Source organism: Capricornis sumatraensis, chromosome 5 (genome assembly GCF_032405125.1).
Source record: "Capricornis sumatraensis isolate serow.1 chromosome 5, serow.2, whole genome shotgun sequence".
NCBI lineage: Eukaryota > Metazoa > Chordata > Mammalia > Artiodactyla > Bovidae > Capricornis > Capricornis sumatraensis.
The window spans coordinates 69,238,740-69,250,990 of NC_091073.1; the positions used below are offsets into that span (position 1 = coordinate 69,238,740).

Here is a 12,251-nt window from a genome sequence, read left to right on the forward strand (position 1 = left end):
CTAGTTAATTACAGTCACTGCTGCCTTTCTTTTAAAAATGAGACGTGTCTTTCAGAGTGCTGTAGAATGCCTTGCTGTTTCCAAGTCATGCTTTCTTTGGGGAAGAGATGTCCTTAGATTTCACTTAGAGTATAGCTCAATATTCATGGATATATTTCTTTTTTTAATTGATCAGGGGAGAAAAGTTTTGGGACCCAGATCACAGATTTTTAATCAAAGGAAGAGTTATTCTCTGGAAAATGCTTGCAGACACCTTGGCAGGTGGTCCAAGAACTTACCAACAGTTCAAATTCAATATGTTTTCTGGCTGTTAAATCTTCCTCTCCCTAGCCTACTGCAACTTCAGATATTTTCTTAGGATTCTTTCTAGCAGGAAAAGTTACTGGAAGGAAGGGCTGTTTTTGGAGACAGTAGGGTTCAGAAACAGTATTGGAGTTTCCTAGCAAGATCTGAACACTGAAATAGGTCATTTATTTTCAATATGGTGGCCAGAGTTCTAGCTGGACTGAGGGACAGAGATCTCTGAATTTCATTCACTTCATTGGGTTCTGCCTATTCTTGGGTGCTGAGGAGAAGTGATCTGAAAGTACACACTTTTTTTCTGTGACAAGATTTCTTAAACAGTGAACTGCTGGTTATCCCAGTCAGGAAACTGTAGTGACAGCTGTATGGTTACAGCTTGCTTCTCAATTGACCATGTAGGTTCCAAAGATACCTTCCATAACCACCAGATATTTGCCATCAAATATCTAGTGCAGATTAAAAAAAAAATAGGTTTTCTCCAAGTATATTCTCCAGGTACTCTGTTCGTACCAAGGGCACCAAGGGCGGTGATAGGAAAACAGCTCCTTCGTGGTTTGTTTTGCTGCAGTTATGTTTTTGAAAGCACACATGTATGCCTGTGCATGTACACGCACACATGCATACCCCAAAACAAATCAGAAAGGCACTGATCTGAGTTATCTTCATCTTGGGGGAGACTACATTCCAACCAGGATATTCAGAGTTTCTAAAGGAAAGCAGTAAGATAGGTGTTTCTTTAAGGCATCCCTATTTAAAGTGTACCTTGTAAGATCCCTTCCATCAGTAACAAAGTGAGTTTCATCTCCATTGATCTAAATGGGAAACCATGCCAAGTAGCATGAGTTTTGGATTGTTTGGCTGCTGCAAGCAGAGGCTGTAAACTTAGGTGGAAATCTTGTCTTTTTGGCTGGCAGGCTCTTCCAACAGTTCAGATGCATGCAATGCAGCGCCTCTTTCACAGAGGTGTTTACAAGTTCATGTCCTACGTAATGAACATTCCATCTCATATTGAGGTGCACACAGAAAGTTTGTTGCATCTGCAAAGTCTGGGTCCCTGGTATATACAGGGTCAAGGTGTTGTCAAGCTGGTCTCCTTGCCATCCCAGAAGGAGGGACTCCTGTGCACATACTCAGAAACTGCTTCTGTTAGGCTGCTTTATAGTTTCAACCAACTCAACAGAGCTCCTCAGGTTGGAGTAGAGGGTTTGGGCAAATCAACCAGGCTGAGGTGGGAAGTATATGAAAAAGTCTTTGGAGCTTAGAGTGAACACACTGTCTCGTGACTTCCTCTGTTTCATCAGTTAGGCTTCTCTCCCCGGATTGCTGGGGTGTGATGTCTGTGCATTTTTGTTTCCATGTCTCTCCTGTTTACCCAGCACCTTGTACTTTTCAACATAAAAGGTGTGGGTTGATTCTTTTCCAAGCGTGTGTTTTTGAGTCCCTCTCTTTTTACCCTTCCTGCTGAAACATCCTGCTCAGCAGCAGTCCCAGGAGATCTGTAACTTCACGTTCTAATTTGAAAAAGGACATGTTACTATTGTTATGACATTATTTTTTTTTACTACTGTTATGGTTCTTACTACCACTTTAAAACAAAACAAAACAGTAGTGCTGTAATAAGTTGCTAAAGATTCTGGAGACCAAAGCACGTGCTTTTTTATACAACTTGGATTAACACGTCTGCAGTTAACAAAATAGAAACATTAGGAGATGGAAAGATGTGTATCTCTTTGTCTGCACAGTGCATTAACAATAAGAGAAAAGAAGCTGCTCTTCCACATTTTAGAAAGACTCAATAGCCATAGTTGGATTTTTACACCAATTTATTATCATGACACCCTATAGTAGGGGCTTTATACGTGACCAGAGATAGTCAGGAATTTGGTTCAGCTCATTTGAGAGCCATCTAAGTTCAGGACTTGATCATCTTCTGCCTGGACTGTTCACTGGTATCTGTCTCCTTCTTGTAAGTATCTTGCTTATTGAATCAATTTTTGAATTTTTCATCTCCTCAATTAAAATGCAAGTTCTTTAGAGTGGTGACTGTGTGTGTCTTGCTCACTGCTGTAACCTCTAGTGCCTAGAACAAGGTTTGGTACATAGTTGGTACTTACTCAATATGTGATGAAAGAAGCATGAAGACTCAGAGGTAAACTTTTCAGTATTCAAAATGAAGATTATAGGCTTATAGGTCACATGATACTATCAACACCATAGCTCATGAACTAGATGGATGGTGGGTTTAATTAACATCATTGCCCAGGTTGGGCACAGGAATCTAAACTCAGGTGGAAAGCTGGGAAGGCCAAGGCTTACATTTAGCTAGCTTCTCTCGTTTCCTCCCCTTACCTCTCCTCTTTCCTGCACTGGTCTGGAGTGGTCTTTACCAGCAGCAAGAGGATTATTGCCAAGAATCTACAGTGCAGAGAACATAGGGGGTGATCCTCTATATACTGTGAGCCCCACACATCCCCCTGTCCGCACTCTACTTTTTTCTTTAGTGTGTTTCACTATCTTGACACTATATGTTTAATTTATTTGTTATGTTTACTTCCTCCAACTAAAATATATGTTCCCTGAGGACATAGTTCTTTTTTTTTTGGGGGGGGTGGTTTCTGTTTTGGTTACTGAAGTATCTCCAGTGCCTACAAATACTATGTGGTCTACAGTAAATTACCAATACATATTTGAAAGCTAGGACTGTTTGACGTATTTCTCTAGGAAAGAATTAGGAAGAACTCTTAATCTAACCTTGTGACATCCTCAGCATACTAATAGTACATCAAATATTGGAAAAGTAAATTTTGAGCACTATCTACCACCGCTGAGATGACAAAACCCTGCAAGCCCAGGTGTTTATTATGATAACTCCCTCTTCCCTTGAGGGAGGTGCTGCCCACCACTGTGTGGAGGCCATCTGTGGTTCAAGGAGGGGGTGATGTTCCTCAGCCTCCCCCACAGCCCTCTCCTACACATGCTCACATCTCTCTAAGCCGGAAGGGAACACACGCTACACACCTGAGCCTTCTTAATGATGTCTGTCAGGGGGGTGCTGTCCTCGTGTTTCTGAGAAGAGCCTTTTTTGTGAGTGTTTCTGTTTCCTTAGCTGTCCCCCAAGTGCTGGTGTTCTAGCTCTTTCCTCTGTAGGAGTGTGGGTGGAATTGTTAAGGGCCCCTCCCAATGGCTGTTTTGTTAGGGAATCTTCCAGTCAGGGAAAATATGATGAGTGCACTTGCTTCCTCTGGTGATGCGGGGCAGCCTCACGGTGCTCTGGGTTTGAGTCATAACTTGTACCTTGGGTTCCAACCAAGAGTTTTTCTTGTTATATGATGACAAAAGGGTGCTCTCTCCCTCTCTCTTTTTTAATTGAGGGCAAGAGAACAGGTTTTACTTATTTCTTGGCATTTATTGTCACAATGGTAATTAAGCCATCATGTATTTGTTTTGCCCAACTATGAGGTAGTCAATACAATAAATGTTATGCTTATGTAACACTGTGTAAAGATGATTGATGCTTTTTTCACATTATCTAAAATAGTATTATGAATATAAATGGAGGTATGATTTCTTATGTTTATTGTCTCTTTCTTCCAACTAAAATACAAGCTTCATGAAGGCATAGTATTTTGGGGGTCTGTTTTGGTTACTGAAGTATCCCCAAATGTATGGTTATTAGGGTCACAAACTGGAATTATTGTTTCTGACTATCCAGCATGCTTCCCCCCATCCCCGCCTTATTATGGCAGTAGACCCTGTCCCCTCACTCCTTTGCCTAGTCCCTCCTCCCGGGTCCCCTGGGCTCAAGATGCCAGATTGGTCAATCATAGAATTTTTGCCTTTCTGCCAACAGGGGTCATTCTCAAGTGTGGCACAGAACCCAAGCAGTAGAGTCCTCCACTGAGATTCTCTATTGGCCAAGGGAGGGTGCTGCTTTGCCTTTTCCTGGGTTCTCCTGGTGGTTGCTGCTGGGTTCACTTCTTACTGCATGGAGAGGACATTTCAATGACCGGAGATAGGCCAGCACTTACAGAGAAGCAGAGGGGAGAAGGAGTGAAAATCCCGGGGTCCCACATTTCCCCATTCCTACAGTTGTTTATCTGGTTCAGTCTGCTGTCCTGGCTGCATGAATCCATCATGCTCTGTTCCTGCTTAGGCTCCTTTGAGTTTGGGGTCTCTGAAAGTCTTCACTAAAACCCCACTAAAGTACAGAGAACTTAAGTGACTTTTCCAAACTATACATCAAAAGTAGGCCAGGGGGTAGGGGGGGTAAACTAGATCTTTAATTTCATATTTCTCATTTAATAAAGCCTTCTCATTCTGTATTTTCTTTCTAATCATATGACATTTTTTAAAAATAGGGTCATCAATGGTCAGGCAGCTGTTCAGAAGTTTAGTCACTTAACATTTACTGAGTGTCTATTATGTGCCCGTTACTTTGATAAACTCTGGATGTGCCAAAGTAGATAAGCTATAAGGCTATAGCTAAAGAGATGAACACCTAGAAGTGTTGACTGTCGTTACAAAGGGATGTGCGGGGAGCTACTTCCTCCTGGGAGGGCCAGAGAAGGTGTGAGCAGTGAGCTGCAGACAATGTGAGCAGAGTCCTTGGAGTCACGAGGAAGAAATGCGCACAGATTTCTTTCATTCATGTTAGCCTTTTGCAGCGACATAAGGAAAACAGGGAGTCATCCAGTCAGTCCAGAATAAATGAGCTCAGAATTCCGAGCTGTTCTGATGGACCACTGGAGAAGCTGCGCCTACTTACTAGGAATACAGCCTGAGTCCAGCGCCGTTCCCTGTGCTCACCTTTTACTGGGAATCCCAAGGGAGAGAGTGCGTTTGGGTCTAGTTGCAGTCATTCAACATGGAGCTGTTGGACGGAAATCTCCCAGCTCACCTTGGAGGCACTGGGCCCCCACATTGGTCCCTGGTCCATCAGCTGTCCAAGAAACAGGGTTACCTTTCCTGTGTAAGACCTTAGATATTTTTCTTTAAAAGGTAACTGTGAAGTATCCTCTGGCAGCTCATCGAGTACAATATTGAGGGATAGATAAAGCTAGTAAGTGGAGGTAACAGTGTGCCAAGGTTCAGAGGGATGGGAGGAGGGAGAGATAAAGTTGGAAAGGAAGGCAGGGGCCAGGCAGTGACACATGGAATTTAAAAAAAAATTTATGTTTGGTTTATTCAAAACTCTACATGCTCATAGTTTAAGGAGGCAGGTACTTGAATACGTTGTGTGTGTGTGTGTGCGCTTGTGTGAACGAAGTTGTTTCAGTCATGTCCGACTCTTTGCGACCTTATAGACTGTAGCCCTTGGGATTCTCCAGGCAAGAATACTTGAATGGTTTGCCATTTGAGCACATTATACACACATACAAATGTATTCTGGGCACTCTCCATTCATCTTTCAGGGAATCTTTTTTTGGGATGCATGTAATTTCAAGGACTTTACATTTTATTCCTTAAGTTCTAAGGCAGTGTTAAGACTTTAAGCTAGAGAGTAACAAAAGGAGATTTTAATTTTAAGATGATATTCTGGAAGAAGTCTGGAGGACAGGTTGGAGAAGAGACTTGAGGCCTGGAGATGAGTTGGAGAAGATTCTTCAGTGATGGTAGTACCACCAAGGAGGAAAGAATAGGCGGCACGTTTTACATTAGAAAGGAGCAGGGAGAAGGAGGGAGGGAGGGAGAGAGAAGTTGTTTTCCAAGTTTGTTTTGCCTCAGATGTCTTAGTGAGTTTGGTGCCTTTGCCTTGTTAGAGACCACAGAGAGAAGTGTGGGCTTGGATGCACAGAATGATAAATTTGGGTTTAGATGTGGTGAACTGGAGCATATCTTGGACCACATTTGGAAGGTCCAAGCAGCTGTTAGTAATAACAGCCTAAAAAACATGGAGAGACCTTTGGCCTGGAGCCTAAGGTCTGAGAGTCATAGTTGTGAGTTAAAGCCTTGCAAAGAGATGAACAGGGAAGAGGGGCTTCATCTGAATCTCACTAATAAAGCAAATCCAAAAGAATAATGTAAAAAATTGCTGTTTATTTCCCACAGATTACATATTTTAGGGTATTAATTGGGCCTTCCACTCTCCCATTTAATTGCAAATGTCAGAAAGTTCAGCATTTTTTTATTGGATTGCTATTATATATTGGATATTAGGAGCTTCAGAAGAGATATGAAAATATTAGAAAAAAAAAGCCCTGCTTTTGGGAAACTTATAGTCTAGTTAAGGAGACAATTCTTTATAGAGGTGAAAAGTTAAAAAAAAGACAAAGTGTGCACAAAAATATTTAATTGCTGGATAAATGACATTGACACAATGTCCTAGGATTTAGAGAAGGAAGACATTTGTGTTTGAGGGACTGTTTTTAAATCTTTTTTCTCCTAATAAAGATGGATTGTCTCCATGAATTATGTTCTTAATATATATGGAAGGGGAGAAAGAGGTGAATATCAAAAAGGGTTAAGTAGATTCTTAAATTTAGAATGAAAATTTCTATACTTGAATACTAATACAGTATATTATTAGTACATCGTCACTTGCTTGTCGTAATTTGGTTGTGCTAACTTACTAGCTAATTGCGCTTCCCTGGTGCCTCAGACTGTAAAGAGTCCGCCTTCAACGCAGGAGACCTAGGTTCAATCCCTGGGTTGGAAGATCCCCTGGAGAAGGGCATGGCAACCCACGCCAGTATTCCTGCCTGGAGAATCCCCAAGGACAGAGGAGTCTGGTGGGCTACAGTCCATGCGGTCACAAAGAGTCAGACACAACTGAGCAACGAAGCATAGCACTAGCTAATTACAACTCAGTATTTTGCAACCAAGTGTTTATTATTTTGATGGCTCTACAGCCTCTGTCTTTTGAGAGCTAGCCCTAAGCAGAGAGATTTCTTCATTTCTAGCTCCGTTTTCTGTCTTCAATTTTCTTTGGTTCATTTTCCTTGGTTCCAGTTTCCTCTTATGGAGGGAGAGTGCTCACATGACCCACCTCATAGCTTTTGGAGGGACAGCTAAGAAAAATAATGATTAAATGTGAGGCACATTTATATAGCTTTGCTTAAGACCCCTTGTATTGACTGGTAGTGTCATGTCCATCACAAGATGGATTTGCAGCAAAGACAGAAACCTGGGGGCTAGGTGGGGTCGTTTCTGCTATTTTAAAGGCAGAAAGAGACCACGACCCAAGAAACCAAATGGAATAAGGCTCTTTGTCTCGGACCTTGTGGGGACTGCTGGGCGTGAGCCAGGCAGGGAGACTAGGAGCTTGGAGCCTGCCTGCTGCAGAAGGGTCTGGTGGAGCTTGGCTGGGTGGATGGAGCTCCCTACACCTTGCAGGAGGCCATCCTGTTGTATAGGCTTGTCCAGTGGGTGCAGCCTGTGCTGCTGCTCCCAAGGTGTCTTGTGGCACACACACTGGGCCTCTGACTCTTGGAGCACCCATAGTTCTGCAATAGTGCTCACCCTTCACGTGACCTCTGCGTCATTCATGGCCTTTTATCCTGACAGCTGTTTGCCTGCTAATTTGTTTCAGTCGTATCCGAATCTCTGTGACCCCATGGTCTATAGCCTGTCAGGCTCCTCTATTGTAAGACGTCTTCAAGAAATTTTCCAGGCAAGAATATTGGAGCGGGTTGCCATTTCCTACTGCAGATCTTCCTGATCTAGGGATTGAATCTGTGTCTCTTATGTCTCCTGCATTGGCAGGTGGGTTCTTTACCATTAGCGCCACTTGGGAAGCCATCCAAAAGTGGTCCTCCCACCATTCTTTTCCACTCCCTTCCAAAGGCCTATTGCAGGGACCCAGTATTCAGTCTTCAATTAAAATATAGCTTTCCTTTCCCTTGAGGCCACTAGAAGCATGAAAATCAACTTGAGGATGTATTTTGGCTGAAAGTCACTATTGGACATCCAAAGAACATTAAATACTATTTATCCAGATTCCAAACACTTGAAATTCTTAAATAACCAAGACTTTTCCTACACTTTAGAGACACTGAATAAATCCAGCAGTGGAATATTAGCCTACTAATATTAAAACTACCCCCCAGTGTGTTTTAGTAGTTCAGATTCAGATTAATATCCCCCCTTTTTTTCTCTACTTCTCTGATTCTTGTCTGAGGATGGCTCTAAGAGGTCTTCAGTTCAGTTCAGTTCAGTCGCTCAGTCGTGTCTAACTCTTTGGGACCCCACGAATCACAGCACACCAGGCCTCCCTGTTCATCACCAACTCCTGGAGTTCACTCAAACTCATGATCATCGAGTCGGTGATGCCATCCAGCCATCTCATCCTCTGTCGTCCCCTTCTCCTCCTGCCCCCAACCCCTCCCAGCATCAGAGTCTTTTCCAATGAGTCAACTCTTTGCATGAGGTGGCCAAAGTACTGGAGTTTCAGCTTTAGCATCATTCCTTCCAAAGAAATCCCAGGGCTGATCTCCTTTAGAATGGACTGGTTGGATCTCCTTGCAGTCCAAGGGACTCTCAAGAGTCTTCTCCAACACCACAGTTCAAAAGCATCAATTCTTTGGCGCTCAGCTTTCTTCACAGTCCTTTGTTGGCAAAGTAATGTCTCTGCTTTTTAATATACTAAGAGGTCTTACAAGTCTTTAAATTACCCCCCCCCCAATATTTTATATTTACTATACTATTCTAGGTTGTTACTATTCTAGGTTGGAGAAGGAAATGGCAACCCACTCCAGTATCCTTGCCTGGAGAGTCCCATGGATGGAGGAGCCTGGTAGGCTACAGTCCATGGGGTCGCAAAGAGTCGGACAGTACTGAGCGACTTTTTACTTTTACTTACTATACTATTCTAGGTTGTTACTTGGAGCCTGGTCTGTTACTGTGAGAAACTATAAACGTTTTCATGAATAGCATCCTTTGTGGCTGATTTGTGAAATATAAGGGTGAATTATTGTAAATCCGGGCTTCCCAGGGTGTGTAGTGATAAAGTATCTGCCTGCCAATGCAGGAGACACAGGTTCGATTCCTGGGTCAGGAAGATACCCTGGATTAGGAAATGGCAACCTGCTCCAATATTCTCGCCTGGAAAATTCCATGAACTGAGGAGCCTGGCGGGCTGTGCGCCGTGGGGTTGCAGATTGTTAGACACGACTGAGCAACTAAGCACACGCAGCACATGGTAAATCACGCCTCATGAATGCTTAGAACTGCCACTCTGCCTATGAAACCACTGAGTGAAATTAGTCATGGTTAGAAAAAATGAAAGAGTTGTTCAAAGCCCTTGTTTCTGGGAATTTGGACAGTTTCAGTGAAGGTAACTGTAGCTGAGGAGAATTTAGTTTGAATGCTCAACCTATTCATTCAGTTGACTGTGGGGCTCTGAATGGGCTCTAGGAGTGCATCTGCTAGGTGAGTGGGTTTTTTGCCCCCTGTAATTTGAGCATTGACCTTACTTTTGCCATATTTAAATTGCTGAAGTTTACGGAGTGTATGTCCAGACAGCAGCCTACTCTAGATGATTCTGTTGTGAGAGAAGATTTTAGAGGAAACAAGAAGGACTTCTGCTTTCAAGGAGCTGTTGGATTGACTTAACATTCACCTGAAATTATAAATGACCAACAGCTGCTTTCTGCCAGGAGCAGGTTATGATAACAAGTTGGGAGGAAGACGGAAGGAGTGCTACGGGAGTAGATAGGAAAGGCTTAAAAAACATTAGACTGCCCTCTGAAGTTAAACTTGGCAGAAGATACATTTTTGTTCTGGCTAAATCTACATGGGAAAAATAGAGTAGAAAATTCAAGCATCTCTCTGGATAATTCAATTAAAAACCCACCCCTCCTCTGGTTTCAGGAATATATCTGCAGAGTGAGATTTTGTCTCAATCCTTTGGATTTATCTCCCTTCTGGCAGTGTTGTCACAGATACTAAGAAATATTTTTGTTTTCAGCTTTTCTCATTGATGTTTATCTAAGCAGGAGCCAGGCTTCCAGGAAGGAGGTCACAAAAATCCCTCCCGTTCCCACCCACACAGTTTTACTGTACTTAGAACACTGTAAGTGTAAGTAAATATGTGAATGGAGGGATAGATCACTTATGCAAAAAAGTACTGTTTGGACTTCTACAAGTGTGGCATTTACTTTCTGTTTTCTTTTTCTAACAGCCTTTCTATATTTTTTCACTGGTGCCACTGATGGGCTCACTGCCCAGCTGTAAGCAGTGGATGTTAAGCTAGAGGGAAACAGTGCTTGATCTGCTCACAAATAATGCTTTTCACAGGAAGGTTTCAGCTTTCTTTTGGGAGGGGTCATATTTTAGGGCCTGTTAGACAGTAATCTGAGTGCTGGAATTTTTAACCCAGGCCCAGGAGAGAAGCAGGCATGACCAGGAGATTTGGATATTTGTGTCTGAACAGCTGTCTGCAGGCAAATGATGGGGCTGGGGACGGGGGGCGATGAAGACACAGGCCTGTGAGAATGTGGGAGCCTTGGGGACTGCGTGGAGTGACTGTGACTTGTTGCTGGTACAGATGGGACTTCCTGTGTGTGTGTGTGTGTGTGTGTGTGGGTGTGTGGGTGTGTGGGTGTGTGCATGCTCAGTGGCTTCAGCTGTCTTTGACTCTTTATGACCCCACGGACTGCAGCCCTCCAGGCTCCTCTCTCCATGGGACTTTCCTGGCAAGAATATTGGAGTGGGTTGCCATGCCCTCCTCCAGGGGATCTTCCCAGGGATCAAACCTGTGTCTCCTTTGTTTCCTGTACTGCAGGTGAATTCTTGACCACTGAGGCACTGGGGGTCGTGTAGTTTGAACTAAATCTTCTTTTTAGAGATTTCTCTTTTTGCCACAACCAAGCCAGCACTAGACAGAAACACATTTGCTCCCAGAAATGAGTTAAACATTGAGTATCTTATGCACGGCTCTGTTTCAGATGAGGATGCTCTCAGTTTTCTGATTCACCATCCTCAACCCCACACCACTCTCTCGAAGGTTTCCTTCATTTGACTTTGATCTCATCACTAGTTTAAACATACTGGAATTCTATACTTTGGGAGTTGCTGTCCCCAAACATGATCTTAATTTTCTAAGAGCCCTAAATGAAAGAGTATGAATCTATAGGAGAATTTTCCCCAATAGACAATCTGGCAGAAAAATTCTTTAGAAAATTGAAGCAGAAACAAATCTTTCCTAATTGTTGGGTTATTCCAGGTGAAAGTGAGTTTATGTCATTTCATTATTTTTTGTTCTGCCTTGGATCTTTGGCAGAGCAGGAAAATAGAATCGTTGCCCACATGGTTTTTCATTCTGTAGCTTATCAGTTAAATATTTGAGCGAGTAAGAGAAGAAAAACTCACTTTCTCTAGTATCTTTTTCTCCTTCTCCCCTCAAATAGTCTGCTTGAATGTGCCAGGAGATTGCTATATATATATGTATATATATATATATATTTTTCCCCCCCTCATTGGTATTTACTTGTTAAAAATATGGGAGGACTTCATTGGTGGTCCAGTGGTTAGGATTCTGTGCTTCCACCGCAGGGGGTGGGAGTTCGATTCCTGGTTGGGGAACTAAGGTCCCATGTGCGGAGTGGTGTGGCCATAAATAAATAAATATAATTTTACAAAGTAATAAAGCAACAAGGAAGATCAAAATAAAATTACATTAAAAAATTAAAAATGGGAAAATCCGTTAAGCAATTAATATATATAGCTTTTGCAAATCTAGGTTTTAACATGGGTATCATGGAATATGAAATCACTGGTAGAAATGAGAAGAAATGTATAAGGGCCTTCCATTTTCAGCAACATCTAAAGTAGTCTGTACAAATGGTTTAAGACAGATTCAGTGGAATTTTCTGGGGATATTCAGTTCTGTTCAGTCTGTACCCCATATGCCACTAAAAAACAAAACCAGAGGATCAGATGATCGTTCAGGTCCTTGCTTATTTCACGGGTATTTGTGGCATTTTATCTCAGTCCACTTTCACATGAATGAG

General features: G+C 42.5%; 1 protein-coding gene across 2 annotated transcripts in view; it reads left to right on the plus strand.

Annotated features, from left to right (window-relative positions):
* Positions 1-12,251, plus strand: part of PDE1C (phosphodiesterase 1C) — a 539,914-nt gene that overhangs the window by 219,635 nt on the left and 308,028 nt on the right. The gene's annotated exons all lie outside the window — the stretch shown is intronic.